At 32.7% G+C, this 20,103-nt stretch overlaps 18 non-coding genes across 18 annotated transcripts; 12 read left to right on the plus strand and 6 right to left on the minus strand.

Moving 5' to 3' along the window:
- The first annotated feature begins 380 nt into the window (after positions 1-380).
- On the plus strand, positions 381-452 carry TRNAQ-UUG (transfer RNA glutamine (anticodon UUG)). Its single transcript has one exon. It is a non-coding gene; the product is annotated as a tRNA-Gln (tRNA).
- A 1,592-nt stretch (positions 453-2,044) lies between these two features.
- Positions 2,045-2,116, plus strand: TRNAQ-UUG (transfer RNA glutamine (anticodon UUG)). The gene has a single exon. It is a non-coding gene; the product is annotated as a tRNA-Gln (tRNA).
- Positions 2,117-2,673: 557 nt separating this feature from the next.
- On the minus strand, positions 2,674-2,747 carry TRNAT-CGU (transfer RNA threonine (anticodon CGU)). The gene has a single exon. It is a non-coding gene; the product is annotated as a tRNA-Thr (tRNA).
- A 958-nt stretch (positions 2,748-3,705) lies between these two features.
- TRNAQ-UUG (transfer RNA glutamine (anticodon UUG)) lies at positions 3,706-3,777 on the plus strand. The gene has a single exon. It is a non-coding gene; the product is annotated as a tRNA-Gln (tRNA).
- Positions 3,778-5,366: 1,589 nt separating this feature from the next.
- Positions 5,367-5,438, plus strand: TRNAQ-UUG (transfer RNA glutamine (anticodon UUG)). The gene has a single exon. It is a non-coding gene; the product is annotated as a tRNA-Gln (tRNA).
- A 560-nt stretch (positions 5,439-5,998) lies between these two features.
- Positions 5,999-6,072, minus strand: TRNAA-CGC (transfer RNA alanine (anticodon CGC)). The gene has a single exon. It is a non-coding gene; the product is annotated as a tRNA-Ala (tRNA).
- Positions 6,073-7,030: 958 nt separating this feature from the next.
- TRNAQ-UUG (transfer RNA glutamine (anticodon UUG)) lies at positions 7,031-7,102 on the plus strand. Its single transcript has one exon. It is a non-coding gene; the product is annotated as a tRNA-Gln (tRNA).
- A 561-nt stretch (positions 7,103-7,663) lies between these two features.
- Positions 7,664-7,737, minus strand: TRNAT-CGU (transfer RNA threonine (anticodon CGU)). The gene has a single exon. It is a non-coding gene; the product is annotated as a tRNA-Thr (tRNA).
- Positions 7,738-8,697: 960 nt separating this feature from the next.
- TRNAQ-UUG (transfer RNA glutamine (anticodon UUG)) lies at positions 8,698-8,769 on the plus strand. The gene has a single exon. It is a non-coding gene; the product is annotated as a tRNA-Gln (tRNA).
- A 557-nt stretch (positions 8,770-9,326) lies between these two features.
- TRNAT-CGU (transfer RNA threonine (anticodon CGU)) lies at positions 9,327-9,400 on the minus strand. The gene has a single exon. It is a non-coding gene; the product is annotated as a tRNA-Thr (tRNA).
- Positions 9,401-10,359: 959 nt separating this feature from the next.
- TRNAQ-UUG (transfer RNA glutamine (anticodon UUG)) lies at positions 10,360-10,431 on the plus strand. The gene has a single exon. It is a non-coding gene; the product is annotated as a tRNA-Gln (tRNA).
- A 1,593-nt stretch (positions 10,432-12,024) lies between these two features.
- TRNAQ-UUG (transfer RNA glutamine (anticodon UUG)) lies at positions 12,025-12,096 on the plus strand. Its single transcript has one exon. It is a non-coding gene; the product is annotated as a tRNA-Gln (tRNA).
- A 1,590-nt stretch (positions 12,097-13,686) lies between these two features.
- TRNAQ-UUG (transfer RNA glutamine (anticodon UUG)) lies at positions 13,687-13,758 on the plus strand. Its single transcript has one exon. It is a non-coding gene; the product is annotated as a tRNA-Gln (tRNA).
- A 558-nt stretch (positions 13,759-14,316) lies between these two features.
- Positions 14,317-14,390, minus strand: TRNAT-CGU (transfer RNA threonine (anticodon CGU)). The gene has a single exon. It is a non-coding gene; the product is annotated as a tRNA-Thr (tRNA).
- A 958-nt stretch (positions 14,391-15,348) lies between these two features.
- TRNAQ-UUG (transfer RNA glutamine (anticodon UUG)) lies at positions 15,349-15,420 on the plus strand. Its single transcript has one exon. It is a non-coding gene; the product is annotated as a tRNA-Gln (tRNA).
- A 557-nt stretch (positions 15,421-15,977) lies between these two features.
- Positions 15,978-16,051, minus strand: TRNAT-CGU (transfer RNA threonine (anticodon CGU)). Its single transcript has one exon. It is a non-coding gene; the product is annotated as a tRNA-Thr (tRNA).
- A 958-nt stretch (positions 16,052-17,009) lies between these two features.
- TRNAQ-UUG (transfer RNA glutamine (anticodon UUG)) lies at positions 17,010-17,081 on the plus strand. Its single transcript has one exon. It is a non-coding gene; the product is annotated as a tRNA-Gln (tRNA).
- A 1,592-nt stretch (positions 17,082-18,673) lies between these two features.
- On the plus strand, positions 18,674-18,745 carry TRNAQ-UUG (transfer RNA glutamine (anticodon UUG)). The gene has a single exon. It is a non-coding gene; the product is annotated as a tRNA-Gln (tRNA).
- The last annotated feature ends 1,358 nt before the right edge of the window (positions 18,746-20,103 follow it).

Consider the following 20,103-nt stretch of genomic DNA (forward strand, 5'->3'; position numbering starts at 1 on the left):
CAGACTTAACTCACAAGAGACTTTCATCCTTGGTCTATAAAAAAAGGCAGTCCTCTGTTATAAAGCTTGAAACAATTGTAAGCGGATGATATGCAAATATGACAATACAGAAAAACTGTCAATTCAATGCTAGGATAACATAAGGGTTGATGCTCCAACTGAAATTGGTCCTAGGTATTTGGGTTTCTAGTATTTATCTTCTCCTTAAAAATAGGTTACTTTTTATATATTATCATTGGTTTTAGACAAATATTCTACATAACACCTATTGCATCCCTGAGCTTATTATAAACTTGAAATCATATATATAAAGTATTGAATTTCTTTTCTTTGAATTTAAAAGATGAGCTCAGTTCAGTAGAAGTCTTTGCTCAGTTGAGGGTTCCATGGTGTAATGGTTAGCACTCTGAACTTTGAATCCAGTAATCCGAGTTCAAATCTCGGTGGGACCTAATGTTGATTATTTCTTCTTTTGTTTAAAGCTCCATTTTCATTCAAAGTATGAGTATTGCAAATCTTAATTTACAAAACATATAAATTCCATCATTTTCAGTTGTGTCCTTTGTCTAAACTCATTTTTAAACTTTTCAAATCAGAAGTATGTCAAATATTTGGAAATAAGAAAAGATGCAATAAGAATGCTGAGATCCATTACTTGTGCTCTGGTGTTTAGAAATTCTCCATTTTTTTTTTTTTTTTACTTCAGTGTGCACTAATGGGAGGGGAGAACGTATCATCTTCTTCTAGTAACACCTAGTGCCCTCTATGTTTGAGCAGCAATATAATTACTGATTAATTTGCCCTTGCAAATCTTAGGTATGCCATAATGCTCGATTTGAGACAAAAGTCAATGAGCCATGTAGAGAAAAATCTTCATCAGCCAAAGGATGACACTCATGCTGGCTTCTGATATGGAATTGAAGAGATTTTGTGATATATGTGTTTATTATGTTTTCAAGTATTCATGCTATACCGATGAGCTTATTCCATTCTTGTCCATCAAGAAAAGCAAATTGCCAAAACAGGGATCGAACCCATGACCTTGGCATTACGAGCGCTATGCTCTAACCAACTGAGCTAACTGGCCACAGATATTACAAACAGCAAACACAAAACTGGCAAATGTACCTCAAAGCACAGAACATATTTTGTTTGCATAGCATTTAATTTTTCAAGGAACAGCTTAAGCCATAGAGTCACTTGAAGCATGGGTATCATAAAAATGCTCAAGTTTCTTTCCACATTGCAAAATAAAAAAAATGATTAGATAGGACAACAACAAAGATTAATGCATCTAATAATAGTATAAAAATAGACAATTTAGACAAGGAGTAAATGCAATTCTAAGCAAAATCAATCTGATAAATCTAATGCACAATCTTTCTTATCCATTTACAGATTGTTGATAAAGATAATCCCAGGATGTAATTCATTATGTGTTAAATTTAGTATGTTTTACCAAGTTGTGTATAAATAACTTTTAACACAAAAAATATATAACGGGGAATTAGCTTAACATGCCCTTTGGAAATAGAGAATGCTAGCACATTTTGGAATGCAAAGCTTAAGAAAATACAAACTTCAATCCATAGGAAAGCACTATTTGTTCAGTCTACACTCTGTAATCATACTATAGCTTAATTTACAAATTGTGATGTCATAATCAGACTTAACTCACAAGAGACTTTCATCCTTGGTCTATAAAAAAAGGCAGTCCTCTGTTATAAAGCTTGAAACAATTGTAAGCGGATGATATGCAAATATGACAATACAGAAAAACTGTCAATTCAATGCTAGGATAACATAAGGGGTGATGCTCCAACTGAAATTGGTCCTAGGCAGTTTTGTTTCTAGTATTTATCTTCTCCTTAAAAATAGGTTACTTTTTATAAATTATCATTGGTTTTAGACAAATATTCTACATAACACCTATTGCATCCCTGAGCTTATTATAAACTTGAAATCATATATATAAAGTATTGAATTTCTTTTCTTTGAATTTAAAAGATGAGCTCAGTTCAGTAGAAGTCTTTGCTCAGCTGAGGGTTCCATGGTGTAATGGTTAGCACTCTGGACTTTGAATCCAGTAATCCGAGTTCAAATCTCGGAGGGACCTAATGTTGATTATTTCTTCTTTTGTTTAAAGCTCCATTTTCATTCAAAGTATGAGTTTTGCAAATCTTCATTTACAAAACATATAAATTCCATCATTTTCAGTTGTGTCCTTTGTCTAAACTCATTTTTAAACTTTTCAGATCAGAAGTATGTCAAATATTTGGAAATAAGAAAAGATGCAAGAAGAATGCTGAGGTCCATTACTTGTGCTCTGGTGTTTAGAAATTCTCCATTTTTTTTTTTTACTTCAGTGTGCACTAATGGGAGGGGAGAACGTATCTTCTTCTTCTAGTAACACCTAGTGCCCTCTATGTTTGAGCAGCAATATAATAACTGATTAATTTGCCCTTGCAAATCTTAGGTATGCCATAATGCTCGATTTGAGACAAAAGTCAATGAGCCATGTAGAGAAAAATCTTCATCAGCCAAAGGATGACACTCATGCTGGCTTCTGATATGGAATTGAAGAGATTTTGTGATATATGTGTTTATTATGTTTTCAAGTATTCATGCTATACCGATGAGCTTATTCCATTCTTGTCCATCAAGAAAAGCAAATGGCCAATACAGGGATCGAACCCATGACCTTGGCATTACGAGCGACATACTCTAACCAACTGAGCTAACTGGCCACAGATATTACAAGCAGCAAACACAAAACTGGCAAATGTACCTCAAAGCACAGAACATATTTTGTTTGCATAGCATTTAATTTTTCAAGGAACAGCTTAAGCCATAGAGTCACTTGAAGCATGGGTATCATAAAAATGCTCCAGTTTCTTTCCACATTGCAAAATAAAAAAAATGATCAGATAGGATAACAACAAAGATTAATGCATCTAATAATAGTATAAAAATAGACAATTTAAACAAGGAGTAAATGCAATTCTAAGCAAAATCAATCTGATAAATCTAATGCACAATATTTCTTATCCATTAACAGAATGTTGATAAAGATAATCCCAGGATGTAATTCATTATGTGTTAAATTTAGTATGTTTTACCAAGTTGTGTATAAATAACTTTTAACACAAAAAAATATATAATGGGGGAAGTAGCTTAATGTGCCCTTTGGAAATAGAGAATGCTAGCACATTTTGGAATGCAAAGCTTAAGAAAATACAAACTTCAATCCATAGGAAAGCACTTTTTGTTCAGTCTACACTCTGTAATCATACTATAGCTTAATTTACAAATTGTGATGTCATAATCAGACTTAACTCACAAGAGACTTTCATCCTTAATCTATAAAAAAGGCAGTCCTCTGTTATAAAGCTTGAAACAATTGTAAGCGCTTGATATGCAAATATGACAATACAGAAAAACTGTCAATTCAATGCTAGGATAAAATAAGGGGTGATGCTCCAACTGAAATTGGTCCTAGGCATTTGGGTTTCTAGTATTTATCTTCTCCTTAAAAATAGGTTACTTTTTATATATTATCATTGGTTTTAGACAAATATTCTACATAACACCTATTGCATCCCTGAGCTTATTAGAAACTTCAAATCATATATATAAAGTATTGAATTTCTTTTCTTTGCATTTAAAAGATGAGCTCAGTTCAGTAGAAGGCTTTGCTCAGTTGAGGGTTCCATGGTGTAATAGTTATCACTCTGGACTTTGAATCCAGTAATCCGAGTTCAAATCTCGGTGGGACCTAATGTTGATTATTTCTCCTTTTGTTTAAAGCTCCATTTTCATTCAAAGTATGAGTATTGCAAATCTTCATTTATAATTCATATAAATTCCATAATTTTCAGTGGTGTCCTTTGTCTAAACTCATTTTTAAACTTTTCAAATCAGAAGTATGTCAAATATTTGGAAATAAGAAAAGATGCAATAAGAAATCAGAGATCCATTACTTGTGCTCAGGTGTTTAGAAATTCTCCATTTTAATTTTTTTTACTTCAGTGTGCACTAATGAGAGGGGAGAACGTATCTTCTTCTTCTAGTAACACCTAGTGCCCTCTATGTTTGAGCAGCAATATAATAACTGATTAATTTGCCCTTGCAAATCTTAGGTATGCCATATTGCTCGATTTGAGACAAAAGTCAATGAGCCATGTAGAAAAAAATCTTCATCAGCCAAAGGATGACACTCATGCTGGCTTCTGATATGGATTTGAAGAGATTTTGTGATATATGTGTCTATTATATTTTCAAGTATTCATGCTACACCGATGAGCTTATTCCATTCTTGTCCATCAAGAAAAGCAAGTAGCCAAAACAGGGATCAAACCCATGACCTTGGCATTACGAGCACCACGCTCTAACCAACTGAGCTAACTGGCCACAGATGTTACTAGAAGCAAACACCAAACTGACAAATGTACCTCAAAGCACAGAACATATTTTGTTTGCATAGCATTTAATTTTTCAAGGAACAGCTTAAACCATAGAGTCACTTGAAGCATGGGTATCATAAAAATGCACCAGTTTCTTTACACATTGCAAAATAAAAAAAATGATTAGATAGGACAACAACAAAGATTAATGCATCTAATAATAGTATAAAAATAGACAATTTAGACAAGGAGTAACTGCAATTCTAAGCAAAATCAATCTGATAAATCTAATGCACAATCTTTCTTATCCATTTACAGATTGTTGATAAAGATATTCCCAGGATGTAATTCATTATGTGTTAAATTTAGTATGTTTTACCAAGTTGTGTATAAATAACTTTTAACACAAAAAATATATAACGGGGAATTAGCTTAACATGCCCTTTGGAAATAGAGAATGCTAGCACATTTTGGAATGCAAAGCTTAAGAAAATATAAACTTCAATCCATAGGAAAGCACTATTTGTTCAGTCTACACTCTGTAATCATACTATAGCTTAATTTACAAATTGTGATGTCATAATCAGACTTAACTCACAAGAGACTTTCATCCTTGGTCTATAAAAAAGGCAGTCCTCTGTTATAAAGCTTGAAACAATTGTAAGCGGATGATATGCAAATATGACAATACAGAAAAACTGTCAATTCAATGCTAGGATAACATAAGGGGTGATGCTCCAACTGAATTTGGTCCTAGGCATTTGGGTTTCTAGTATTTATCTTCTCCTTAAAAATAGGTTACTTTTTATATATTATCATTGGTTTTAGACAAATATTCTACATAACACCTATTGCATCCCTGAGCTTATTAGAAACTTCAAATCATATATATAAAGTATTGAATTTCTTTTCTTTGCATTTAAAAGATGAGCTCAGTTCAGTAGAAGTCTTTGCTCAGTTGATGGTTCCATGGTGTAATAGTTATCACTCTGGACTTTGAATCCAGTAATCTGAGTTCAAATCTCGGTGGGACCTAATGTTGATTATTTCTCCTTTTGTTTAAAGCTCCATTTTCATTCAAAGTATGAGTATTGCAAATCTTTATTTACAATTCATATAAATTCCATAATTTTCAGTGGTGTCCTTTGTCTAAACTCATTTTTAAACTTTTCAAATCAGAAGTATGTCAAATATTTGGAAATAAGAAAAGATGCAATAAGAAATCAGAGATCCATTACTTGTGCTCAGGTGTTTAGAAATTCTCCATTTTAATTTTTTTTTACTTCAGTGTGCACTAATGAGAGGGGAGAACGTATCTTCTTCTTCTAGTAACACCTAGTGCCCTCTATGTTTGAGCAGCAATATATTAACTGATTAATATGCCCTTGCAAATCTTAGGTATGCCATATTGCTCGATTTGAGACAAAAGTCAATGAGCAATGTAGAGAAAAATCTTCATCAGCCAAAGGATGACACTCATGCTGGCTTCTGATATGGAATTGAAGATATTTTGTGATATATGTGTTTATTATGTTTTCAAGTATTCATGCTATACCAATGAGCTTATTCCATTCTTGTCCATCAAGAAAAGCAAATGGCCAATACAGGGATCGAACCCATGACCTTGGCATTGCGAGCACTATGCTCTAACCAACTGAGCTAACTGGCCACAGATATTACAAACAGCAAACACAAAACTGGCAAATGTACCTCAAAGCACAGAACATATTTTGTTTGCATAGCATTTAATTTTTCAAGGAACAGCTTAAGCCATAGAGTAACTTGAAGCATGGGTATCATAAAAATGCTCCAGTTTCTTTCCACATTGCAAAATAAAAAAAATGATTAGATAGGATAACAACAAAGATTAATGCATCTAATAATAGTATAAAAATAGACAATTTAAACAAGGAGTAAATGCAATTCTAAGCAAAATCAATCTGATAAATCTAATGCACAATCTTTCTTATCCATTAACAGAATGTTGATAAAGATAATCCCAGGATGTAATTCATTATGTGTTAAATTTGGTATGTTTTACCAAGTTGTGTATAAATAACTTTTAACACAAAAAATATATAATGGGGGAAGTAGCTTAATGTGCCCTTTGGAAATAGAGAATGCTAGCACATTTTGGAATGCAAAGCTTAAGAAAATACAAACTTCAATTCATAGGAAAGCACTTTTTGTTCAGTCTACACTCTGTAATCATACTATAGCTTAATTTACAAATTGTGATGTCATAATCAGACTTAACTCACAAGAGACTTTCATCCTTAATCTATAAAAAAAGGCAGTCCTCTGTTATAAAGCTTGAAACAATTGTAAGCGCCTGATATGCAAATATGACATTACAGAAAAACTGTCAATTCAATGCTAGGATAACATAAGGGGTGATGCTCCAACTGAAAATGGTCCTAGGCATTTGGGTTTCTAGTATTTATCTTCTCCTTAAAAATAGGTTACTTTTTATATATTATCATTGGTTTTAGACAAATATTCTACATAACACCTATTGCATCCCTGAGCTTATTATAAACTTGAAATCATATATATAAAGTATTAAATTTCTTTTCTTTGCATGTAAAAGATGAGCTCAGTTCAGTAGAAGTCTTTGCTCAGTTGAGGGTTCCATGGTGTAATGGTTAGCACTCTGGACTTTGAATCCAGTAATCAGAGTTCAAATCTCGGTGGGACTTAATGTTGATTATTTCTTCTTTTGTTTAAAGCTCCATTTTCATTCAAAGTATGAGTATTGCAAATCTTCATTTACAAAACATATAAATTCCATCATTTTCTGTTGTGTCCTTTGTCTAAACTCATTTTTAAACTTTTCAAATCAGAAGTATGTAAAAAATTGGGAAATAAGAAAAGATGCAATAAGAATGCTGAGATCCATTACTTGTGCTCTGGTGTTTAGAAATTCTCCATTTTAATTTTTTTTTTACTTCAGTGTGCACTAATGGGAGGGGAGAACGTATCTTCTTCTTCTAGTAACACCTAGTGCCCTCTATGTTTGAGCAGCAATATAATAACTGATTAATTTGCCCTTGCAAATCTTAGTTATGCCATAATGCTCAATTTGAGACAAAAGTCAATGAGCCATGTAGAGAAAAATCTTCATCAGCCAAAGGATGACACTCATGCTGGCTTCTGATATGGAATTGAAGAGATTTTGTGATATATGTGTTTATTATGTTTTCAAGTATTCATGCTATACCGATGAGCTTATTCCATTCTTGTCCATCAAGAAAAGCAATTAGCCAAAACAGGGATCGAACCCATGACCTTGGCATTACGAGCGCCACACTCTAACCAACTGAGCTAACTGGCCACAGATGTTACTAGAAGCAAACACAAAACTGACAAATGTACCTCAAAGCACAGAACATATTTTGTTTGCATAGCATTTAATTTTTCAAGGAACAGCTTAAGCCATAGAGTCACTTGAAGCATGGGTATCATAAAAATGCACCAGTTTCTTTCCACATTGCAAAATAAAAAAAAATGATTAGATAGGACAACAACAAAGATTAATGCATCTAATAATAGTATAAAAATAGACAATTTAGACAAGGAGTAAATGCAATTCTAAGCAAAATCAATCTGATAAATCTAATGCACAATCTTTCTAATCCATTTACAGATTGTTGATAAAGATAATCCCAGGATGTAATTCATTATGTGTTAAATTTAGTATGTATTACCAAGTTGTGTATAAATAACTTTTAACACAAAAAATATATAACGGGGAATTAGCTTAACATGCCCTTTGGAAATAGAGAATGCTAGCACATTTTGGAATGCAAAGCTTAAGAAAATACAAACTTCAATCCATAGGAAAGCACTATTTGTTCAGTCTACACTCTGTAATCATACTATAGCTTAATTTACAAATTGTGATGTCATAATCAGACTTAACTCACAAGAGACTTTCATCCTTGGTCTATAAAAAAAGGCAGTCCTCTGTTATAAAGCTTGCAACAATTGTAAGCGGATGATATGCAAATATGACAATACAGAAAAACTGTCAATTCAATGCTAGGATAAAATAAGGGGTGATGCTCCAACTGAAATTGGTCCTAGGCATTTGGGTTTCTAGTATTTATCTTCTCCTTAAAAATAGGTTACTTTTTATATATTATCATTGGTTTTAGACAAATATTCTACATAACACCTATTGCATCCCTGAGCTTATTATAAACTTGAAATCATATATATATAAAGTATTGAATTTCTTTTCTTTGAATTTAAAAGATGAGCTCAGTTCAGTAGAAGTCTTTGCTCAGTTGAGGGTTCCATGGTGTAATGGTTCGCACTCTGGATTTTGAATCCAGTAATCCGAGTTCAAATCTCGGTGGGACCTAATGTTGATTATTTCTTCTTTTGTTTAAAGCTCCATTTTCATTCAAAGTATGAGTTTTGCAAATCTTCATTTACAAAACATATAAATTCCATCATTTTCAGTTGTGTCCTTTGTCTAAACTCATTTTTAAACTTTTCAAATCAGAAGTAAGTCAAATATTTGGAAATAAGAAAAGATGCAATAAGAATGCTGAGATCCATTACTTGTGCTCTGGTGTTTAGAAATTCTCCATTTTTTTTTTTTACTTCAGTGTGCACTAATGGGAGGGGAGAACGTATCTTCTTCTTCTAGTAACACCTAGTGCCCTCTATGTTTGAGCAGCAATATAATAACTGATGAATTTGCCCTTGCAAATCTTAGTTATGCCATAATGCTCGATTTGAGACAAAAGTCAATGAGCCATGTAGAGAAAAATCTTCATCAGCCAAAGGATGACACTCATGCTGGCTTCTGATATGGAATTGAAGAGATTTTGTGATATATGTGTTTATTATGTTTTCAAGTATTCATGCTATACCGATGAGCTTATTCCATTCTTGTCCATCAAGAAAAGCAGTTAGCCAAAACAGGGATCGAACCCATGACCTTGGCATTACGAGCGCCACGCTCTAACCAACTGAGCTAACTGGCCACAGATGTTACTAGAAGCAAACACAAAACTGACAAATGTACCTCAAAGCACAGAACATATTTTGTTTGCATAGCATTTAATTTTTCAAGGAACAGCTTAAGCCATAGAGTCACTTGAAGCATGAGTATCATAAAAATGCACCAGTTTCTTTCCACATTGCAAAATAAAAAAAAAATGATTAGATAGGACAACAACAAAGATTAATGCATCTAATAATAGTATAAAAATAGACAATTTAGACAAGGAGTAAATGCAATTCTAAGCAAAATCAATCTGATAAATCTAATGCACAATCTTTCTAATCCATTTACAGATTGTTGATAAAGATAATCCCAGGATGTAATTCATTATGTGTTAAATTTAGTATGTTTTACCAAGTTGTGTATAAATAACTTTTAACACAAAAAATATATAACGGGGAATTAGCTTAACATGCCCTTTGGAAATAGAGAATGCTAGCACATTTTGGAATGCAAAGCTTAAGAAAATACAAACTTCAATCCATAGGAAAGCACTATTTGTTCAGTCTACACTCTGTAATCATACTATAGCTTAATTTACAAATTGTGATGTCATAATCAGACTTAACTCACAAGAGACTTTCATCCTTGGTCTATAAAAAAAGGCAGTCCTCTGTTATAAAGCTTGAAACAATTGTAAGCGGATGATATGCAAATATGACAATACAGAAAAACTGTCAATTCAATGCTAGGATAACATAAGGGTTGATGCTCCAACTGAAATTGGTCCTAGGCATTTGGGTTTCTAGTATTTATCTTCTCCTTAAAAATAGGTTACTTTTTATATATTATCATTGGTTTTAGACAAATATTCTACATAACACCTATTGCATCCCTGAGCTTATTATAAACTTGAAATCATATATATAAAGTATTGAATTTCTTTTCTTTGAATTTAAAAGATGAGCTCAGTTCAGTAGAAGGCTTTGCTCAGTTGAGGGTTCCATGGTGTAATGGTTAGCACTCTAGACTTTGAATCCAGTAATCCGAGTTCAAATCTCGGTGGGATCTAATGTTGATTATTTCTTCTTTTGTTTAAAGCTCCATTTTCATTCAAAGTATGAGTATTGCAAATCTTAATTTACAAAACATATAAATTCCATCATTTTCAGTGGTGTCCTTTGTCTAAACTCATTTTTAAACTTTTCAAATCAGAAGTATGTCAAATATTTGGAAATAAGAAAAGATGCAATAAGAATGCTGAGATCCATTACTTGTGCTCTGGTGTTTAGAAATTCTCCATTTTTTTTTTTTTTTTACTTCAGTGTGCACTAATGGGAGGGGAGAACGTATCATCTTCTTCTAGTAACACCTAGTGCCCTCTATGTTTGAGCAGCAATATAATTACTGATTAATTTGCCCTTGCAAATCTTAGGTATGCCATAATGCTCGATTTGAGAAAAAAGTCAATGAGCCATGTAGAGAAAAATCTTCATCAGCCAAAGGATGACACTCATGCTGGCTTCTGATATGGAATTGAAGAGATTTTGTGATATATGTGTTTATTATGTTTTCAAGTATTCATGCTATACCGATGAGCTTATTCCATTCTTGTCCATCAAGAAAAGCAAATTGCCAAAACAGGGATCGAACCCATGACCTTGGCATTATGAGCACTATGCTCTAACCAACTGAGCTAACTGGCCACAAATATTACAAACAGCAAACACAAAACTGGCAAGTGTACCTCAAAGCACAGAACATATTTTGTTTGCATAGCATTTAATTTTTCAAGGAACAGCTTAAGCCATAGAGTCACTTGAAGCATGGGTATCATAAAAATGCTCAAGTTTCTTTCCACATTGCAAAATAAAAAAAATGATTAGATAGGATAACAACAAAGATTAATGCATCTAATAATAGTATAAAAATAGACAATTTAAACAAGGAGTAAATGCAATTCTAAGCAAAATCAATCTGATAAATCTAATGCACAATCTTTCTTATCCATTAACAGAATGTTGATAAAGATAATCCCAGGATGTAATTCATTATGTGTTAAATTTAGTATGTTTTACCAAGTTGTGTATAAATAACTTTTAACACAAAAAATATATAATGGGGGAAGTAGCTTAATGTGCCCTATGGTAATAGAAAATGCTAGCACATTTTGGAATGCAAAGCTTAAGAAAATACAAACTTCAATCCAAAGGAAAGCACTTTTTGTTCAGTCTACACTCTGTAATCATACTATAGCTTAATTTACAAATTGTGATGTCATAATCAGACTTAACTCACAAGAGACTTTCATCCTTAATCTATAAAACAAGGCAGTCCTCTGTTATAAATCTTGAAACAATTGTAAGTGCCAGATATGCAAATATGACAATACAGAAAAACTGTCAATTCAATGCTAGGATAACATAAGGGGTGATGCTCCAACTGAAATTGGTCCTAGGCATTTGGGTTTCTAGTATTTATCTTCTCCTTAAAAATAGGTTACTTTTTATATATTATCATTGGTTTTAGACAAATATTCTACATAACACCTATTGCATCCCTGAGCTTATTAGAAACTTCAAATCATATATATAAAGTATTGAATTTCTTTTCTTTGCATTTAAAAGATGAGCTCAGTTCAGTAGAAGTCTTTGCTCAGTTGAGGGTTCCATGGTGTAATGGTTAGCACTCTGGACTTTGAATCCAGTAATCTGAGTTCAAATCTCGGTGGGACCTAATGTTGATTATTTCTCCTTTTGTTTAAAGCTCCATTTTCATTCAAAGTATGAGTATTGCAAATCTTCATTTACAATTCATATAAATTCCATAATTTTCAGTGGTGTCCTTTGTCTAAACTCATTTTTAAACTTTTCAAATCAGAAGTATGTCAAATATTTGGAAATAAGAAAAGATGCAATAAGAAATCAGAGATCCATTACTTGTGCTCAGGTGTTTAGAAATTCTCCATTTTAATTTTTTTTACTTCAGTGTGCACTAATGAGAGGGGAGAACGTATCTTCTTCTTCTAGCAACACCTAGTGCCCTCTATGTTTGAGCAGCAATATAATAACTGATTAATTTGCCCTTGCAAATCTTAGGTATGCCATATTGCTCGATTTGAGACAAAAGTCAATGAGCCATGTAGAAAAAAATCTTCATCAGCCAAAGGATGACACTCATGCTGGCTTCTGATATGGATTTGAAGAGATTTTGTGATATATGTGTCTATTATATTTTCAAGTATTCATGCTACACCGATGAGCTTATTCCATTCTTGTCCATCAAGAAAAGCAAGTAGCCAAAACAGGGATCAAACCCATGACCTTGGCATTACGAGCACCACGCTCTAACCAACTGAGCTAACTGGCCACAGATGTTACTAGAAGCAAACACCAAACTGACAAATGTACCTCAAAGCACAGAACATATTTTGTTTGCATAGCATTTAATTTTTCAAGGAACAGCTTAAGCCATAGAGTCACTTGAAGCATGGGTATCATAAAAATGCACCAGTTTCTTTACACATTGCAAAATAAAAAAAATGATTAGATAGGACAACAACAAAGATTAATGCATCTAATAATAGTATAAAAATAGACAATTTAGACAAGGAGTAACTGCAATTCTAAGCAAAATCAATCTGATAAATCTAATGCACAATCTTTCTTATCCATTTACAGATTGTTGATAAAGATATTCCCAGGATGTAATTCATTATGTGTTAAATTTAGTATGTTTTACCAAGTTGTGTATAAATAACTTTTAACACAAAAAATATATAACGGGGAATTAGCTTAACATGCCCTTTGGAAATAGAGAATGCTAGCACATTTTGGAATGCAAAGCTTAAGAAAATACAAACTTCAATCCATAGGAAAGCACTATTTGTTCAGTCTACACTCTGTAATCATACTATAGCTTAATTTACAAATTGTGATGTCTTAATCAGACTTAACTCACAAGAGACTTTCATCCTTGGTCTATAAAAAAAGGCAGTCCTCTGTTATAAAGCTTGAAACAATTGCAAGCGGATGATATGCAAATATGACAATACAGAAAAACTGTCAATTCAATGCTAGGATAAAATAAGGGGTGATGCTCCAACTGAAATTGGTCCTAGGCATTTGGGTTTCTAGTATTTATCTTCTCCTTAAAAATAGGTTACTTTTTATATATTATCATTGGTTTTAGACAAATATTCTACATAACACCTATTGCATCCCTGAGCTTATTATAAACTTGAAATCATATATATAAAGTATTGAATTTCTTTTCTTTGAATTTAAAAGATGAGCTCAGTTCAGTAGAAGTCTTTGCTCAGTTGAGGGTTCCATGGTGTAATGGTTAGCACTCTGGACTTTGAATCCAGTAATCCGAGTTCAAATCTCGGTGGGACCTAATGTTGATTATTTCTTCTTTTGTTTAAAGCTCCATTTTCATTCAAAGTATGAGTTTTGCAAATCTTCATTTACAAAACATATAAATTCCATCATTTTCAGTTGTGTCCTTTGTCTAAACTCATTTTTAAACTTTTCAAATCAGAAGTATGTCAAATATTTGGAAATAAGAAAAGATGCAATAAGAATGCTGAGATCCATTACTTGTGCTCTGGTGTTTAGAAATTCTCCATTATTTTTTTTTTACTTCAGTGTGCACTAATGGGAGGGGAGAACGTATCTTCTTCTTCTAGTAACACCTAGTGCCCTCTATGTTTGAGCAGCAATATAATAACTGATTAATTTGCCCTTGCAAATCTTAGTTATGCAATAATGCTCAATTTGAGACAAAAGTCAATGAGCCATGTAGAGAAAAATCTTCATCAACCAAAGGATGACACTCATGCTGGCTTCTGATATGGAATTGAAGAGATTTTGTGATATATGTGTTTATTATGTTTTCAAGTATTCATGCTATACCGATGAGCTTATTCCATTCTTGTCCATCAAGAAAAGCAATTAGCCAAAACAGGGATCGAACCCATGACCTTGGCATTACGAGCGCCACGCTCTAACCAACTGAGCTAACTGGCCACAGATGTTACTAGAAGCAAACACAAAACTGACAAATGTACCTCAAAGCACAGAACATATTTTGTTTGCATAGCATTTAATTTTTCAAGGAACAGCTTAAGCCATAGAGTCACTTGAAGCATGGGTATCATAAAAATGCACCAGTTTCTTTCCACATTGCAAAATAAAAAAAAATGATTAGATAGGACAACAACAAAGATTAATGCATCTAATAATAGTATAAAAATAGACAATTTAGACAAGGAGTAAATGCAATTCTAAGCAAAATCAATCTGATAAATCTAATGCACAATCTTTCTAATCCATTTACAGATTGTTGATAAAGATAATCCCAGGATGTAATTCATTATGTGTTAAATTTAGTATGTTTTACCAAGTTGTGTATAAATAACTTTTAACACAAAAAATATATAACGGGGAATTAGCTTAACATGCCCTTTGGAAATAGAGAATGCTAGCACATTTTGGAATGCAAAGCTTAAGAAAATACAAACTTCAATCCATAGGAAAGCACTATTTGTTCAGTCTACACTCTGTAATCATACTATAGCTTAATTTACAAATTGTGATGTCATAATCAGACTTAACTCACAAGAGACTTTCATCCTTGGTCTATAAAAAAAGGCAGTCCTCTGTTATAAAGCTTGAAACAATTGTAAGCGGATGATATGCAAATATGACAATACAGAAAAACTGTCAATTCAATGCTAGGATAACATAAGGGTTGATGCTCCAACTGAAATTGGTCCTAGGCATTTGGGTTTCTAGTATTTATCTTCTCCTTAAAAATAGGTTACTTTTTATATATTATCATTGGTTTTAGACAAATATTCTACATAACACCTATTGCATCCCTGAGCTTATTATAAACTTGAAATCATATATATAAAGTATTGAATTTCTTTTCTTTGAATTTAAAAGATGAGCTCAGTTCAGTAGAAGTCTTTGCTCAGTTGAGGGTTCCATGGTGTAATGGTTAGCACTCTGGTCTTTGAACCCAGTAATCCGAGTTCAAATCTCGGTGGGACCTAATGTTGATTATTTCTTCTTTTGTTTAAAGCTCCATTTTCATTCAAAGTATGAGTATTGCAAATCTTAATTTACAAAACATATAAATTCCATCATTTTCAGTTGTGTCCTTTGTCTAAACTCATTTTTAAACTTTTCAAATCAGAAGTATGTCAAATATTTGGAAATAAGAAAAGATGCAATAAGAATGCTGAGATCCATTACTTGTGCTCTGGTGTTTAGAAATTCTCCATTTTTTTTTTTTACTTCAGTGTGCACTAATGGGAGGGGAGAACGTATCATCTTCTTCTAGTAACACCTAGTGCCCTCTATGTTTGAGCAGCAATATAATTACTGATTAATTTGCCCTTGCAAATCTTAGGTATGCCATAATGCTCGATTTGAGAAAAAAGTCAATGAGCCATGTAGAGAAAAATCTTCATCAGCCAAAGGATGACACTCATGCTGGCTTCTGATATGGAATTGAAGAGATTTTGTGATATATGTGTTTATTATGTTTTCAAGTATTCATGCTATACCGATGACCTTATTCCATTCTTGTCCATCAAGAAAAGCAAATTGCCAATACAGGGATCGAACCCATGACCTTGGCATTACGAGCGCTATGCTCTAACCAACTGAGCTAACTGGCCACAGATATTACAAACAGCAAACACAAAACTGGCAAATGTACCTCAAAGCACAGAACATATTTTGTTTGCATAGCATTTAATTTTTCAAGGAACAGCTTAAGCCATAGAGTCACTTGAAGCATGGGTATCATAAAAATGCTCAAGTTTCTTTCCACATTGCAAAATAAAAAAAATGATTAGATAGGACAACAACAAAGATTAATGCATCTAATAATAGTATAAAAATAGACAATTTAGACAAGGAGTAAATGCAATTCTAAGCAAAATCAATCTGATAAATCTAATGCACAATCTTTCTTATCCATTAACAGAATGTTGATAAAGATAATCCCAGGATGTAATTCATTATGTGTTAAATTTAGTATGTTTTACCAAGTTGTGTATAAATAACTTTTAACACAAAAAATATATAATGGGGGAAGTAGCTTAATGTGCCCTTTGGTAATAGAAAATGCTAGCACATTTTGGAATGCAAAGCTTAAGAAAATAAAAACTTCAATCCATAGGAAAGCACTTTTTGTTCAGTCTACACTCTGTAATCATACTATAGCTTAATTTACAAATTGTGATGTCATAATCAGACTTAACTCACAAGAGACTTTCATCCTTAATCTATAAAACAAGGCAGTCCTCTGTTATAAAGCTTGAAACAATTGTAAGTGCCAGATATGCAAATATGACAATACAGAAAAACTGTCAATTCAATGCTAGGATAACATAAGGGGTGATGCTCCAACTGAAATTGGTCCTAGGCATTTGGGTTTCTAGTATTTATCTTCTCCTTAAAAATAGGTTACTTTTTATATATTATCATTGGTTTTAGACAAATATTCTACATAACACGTATTGCATCCCTGAGCTTATTAGAAACTTCAAATCATATATATAAAGTATTGAATTTCTTTTCTTTGCATTTAAAAGATGAGCTCCATTCAGTAGAAGTCTTTGCTCAGTTGAGGGTTCCATGGTGTAATAGTTATCACTCTGGACTTTGAATCCAGTAATCCGAGTTCAAATCTCGGTGGGACCTAATGTTGATTATTTCTCCTTTTGTTTAAAGCTCCATTTTCATTCAAAGTATATGAGTATTGCAAATCTTCATTTACAATTCATATAAATTCCATGATTTTCAGTTGTGTCCTTTGTCTAAACTCATTTTTAAACTTTTCAAATCAGAAGTATGTCAAATATTTGGAAATAAGAAAAGATGCAATAAGAAATCAGAGATCCATTACTTGTGCTCAGGTGTTTAGAAATTCTCCATTTTAATTTTTTTTACTTCAGTGTGCACTAATGAGAGGGGAGAACGTATCTTCTTCTTCTAGTAACACCTAGTGCCCTCTATGTTTGAGCAGCAATATAATAACTGATTAATTTGCCCTTGCAAATCTTAGGTATGCCATATTGCTCGATTTGAGACAAAAGTCAATGAGCCATGTAGAGAAAAATCTTCATCAGCCAAAGGATGACGCTCATGCTGGCTTCTGATATGGATTTGAAGAGATTTTGTGATATATGTGTCTATTATATTTTCAAGTATTCATGCTACACCGATGAGCTTATTCCATTCTTGTCCATCAAGCAAAGCAAGTAGCCAAAACAGGTATCGAACCCATGACCTTGGCATTACGAGCGCTACGCTCTAACCAACTGAGCTAACTGGCCACAGATATTACTAGAAGCAAACACAAAACTGACAAATTTACCTCAAAGCACAGAACATATTTTGTTTGCATAGCATTTAATTTTTCAAGGAACAGCTTAAGCCATAGAGTCACTTGAAGCATGGGTATCATAAAAATGCACCAGTTTCTTTCCACATTGCAAAATAAAAAAAATTATTAGATAGGACAACAACAAAGATTAATGCATCTAATAATAGTATAAAAATAGTCAATTTAGACAAGGAGTAAATGCAATTCTAAGCAAAATCAATCTGATAAATCTAATGCACAATCTTTCTTATCCATTTACAGATTGTTGATAAAGATAATCCCAGGATGTAATTCATTATGTGTTAAATTTAGTATGTTTTACCAAGTTGTGTATAAATAACTTTTAACACAAAAAATATATAACGGGGAATTAGCTTAACATGCCCTTTGGAAATAGAGAATGCTAGCACATTTTGGAATGCAAAGCTTAAGAAAATACAAACTTCAATCCATAGGAAAGCACTATTTGTTCAGTTTACACTCTGTAATCATACTATAGCTTAATTTTCAAATTGTGATGTCATAATCAGACTTAACTCACAAGAGACTTTCATCCTTGGTCTATAAAAAAAGGCAGTCCTCTGTTATAAAGCTTGAAACAATTGTAAGCGGATGATATGCAAATATGACAATACAGAAAAACTGTCAATTCAATGCTAGGATAACATAAGGGGTGATGCTCCAACTGAAATTGGTCCTAGGCATTTGGGTTTCTAGTATTTATCTTCTCCTTAAAAATAGGTTACTTTTTATATATTATCATTGGTTTTAGACAAATATTCTACATAACACCTATTGCATCCCTGAGCTTATTATAAACTTGAAATCATATATATAAAGTATTGAATTTCTTTTCTTTGAATTTAAAAGATGAGCTCAGTTCAGTAGAAGTCTTTGCTCAGTTGAGGGTTCCATGGTGTAATGGTTAGCACTCTGGACTTTGAATCCAGTAATCCGAGTTCAAATCTCGGTGGGACCTAATGTTGATTATTTCTTCTTTTGTTTAAAGCTCCATTTTCATTCAAAGTATGAGTTTTGCAAATCTTCATTTACAAACCATATAAATTCCATCATTTTCAGTTGTGTCCTTTGTCTAAACTCATTTTTAAACTTTTCAAATCAGAAGTATGTCAAATATTTGGAAATAAGAAAAGATGCAATAAGAATGCTGAGATCCATTACTTGTGCTCTGGTGTTTAGAAATTCTCCATTTTTTTTTTTTTACTTCAGTGTGCACTAAAGGGAGGGGAGAACGTATCTTCTTCTTCTAGTAACACCTAGTGCCCTCTATGTTTGAGCAGAAATATAATAACTGATTAATTTGCCCTTGCAAATCTTAGTTATGCCATAATGCTCGATTTGAGACAAAAGTCAATGAGCCATGTAGAGAAAAATCTTCATCAGCCAAAGGATGACACTCATGCTGGCTTCTGATATGGAATTGAAGAGATTTTGTGATATATGTGTTTATTATGTTTTCAAGTATTCATGCTATACCGATGAGCTTATTCCATTCTTGTCCATCAAGCAAAGCAAGTAGCCAAAACAGGTATCGAACCCATGACCTTGGCATGACGAACGCTACGCTCTAACCAACTGAGCTAACTGGCCACAGATATTACTAGAAGCAAACACAAAACTGACAAATGTACCTCAAAGCACAGAACATATTTTGTTTGCATAGCATTTAATTTTTCAAGGAACAGCTTAAGCCATAGAGTCACTTGAAGCATGGGTATCATAAAAATGCACCAGTTTCTTTCCACATTGCAAAATAAAAAAAATTATTAGATAGGACAACAACAAAGATTAATGCATCTAATAATAGTATAAAAATAGTCAATTTAGACAAGGAGTAAATGCAATTCTAAGCAAAATCAATCTGATAAATCTAATGCACAATCTTTCTTATCCATTTACAGATTGTTGATAAAGATAATCCCAGGATGTAATTCATTATGTGTTAAATTTAGTATGTTTTACCAAGTTGTGTATAAATAACTTTTAACACAAAAAATATATAACGGGGAATTAGCTTAACATGCCCTTTGGAAATAGAGAATGCTAGCACATTTTGGAATGCAAAGCTTAAGAAAATACAAACTTCAATCCATAGGAAAGCACTATTTGTTCAGTCTACACTCTGTAATCATACTATAGCTTAATTTACAAATTGTGATGTCATAATCAGACTTAACTCACAAGAGACTTTCATCCTTGGTCTATAAAAAAGGCAGTCCTCTGTTATAAAGCTTGAAACAATTGTAAGCGGATGATATGCAAATATGACAATACAGAAAAACTGTCAATTCAATGCTAGGATAACATAAGGGGTGA

Source organism: Pseudophryne corroboree, chromosome 11 (genome assembly GCF_028390025.1).
Source record: "Pseudophryne corroboree isolate aPseCor3 chromosome 11, aPseCor3.hap2, whole genome shotgun sequence".
Lineage (NCBI taxonomy): Eukaryota > Metazoa > Chordata > Amphibia > Anura > Myobatrachidae > Pseudophryne > Pseudophryne corroboree.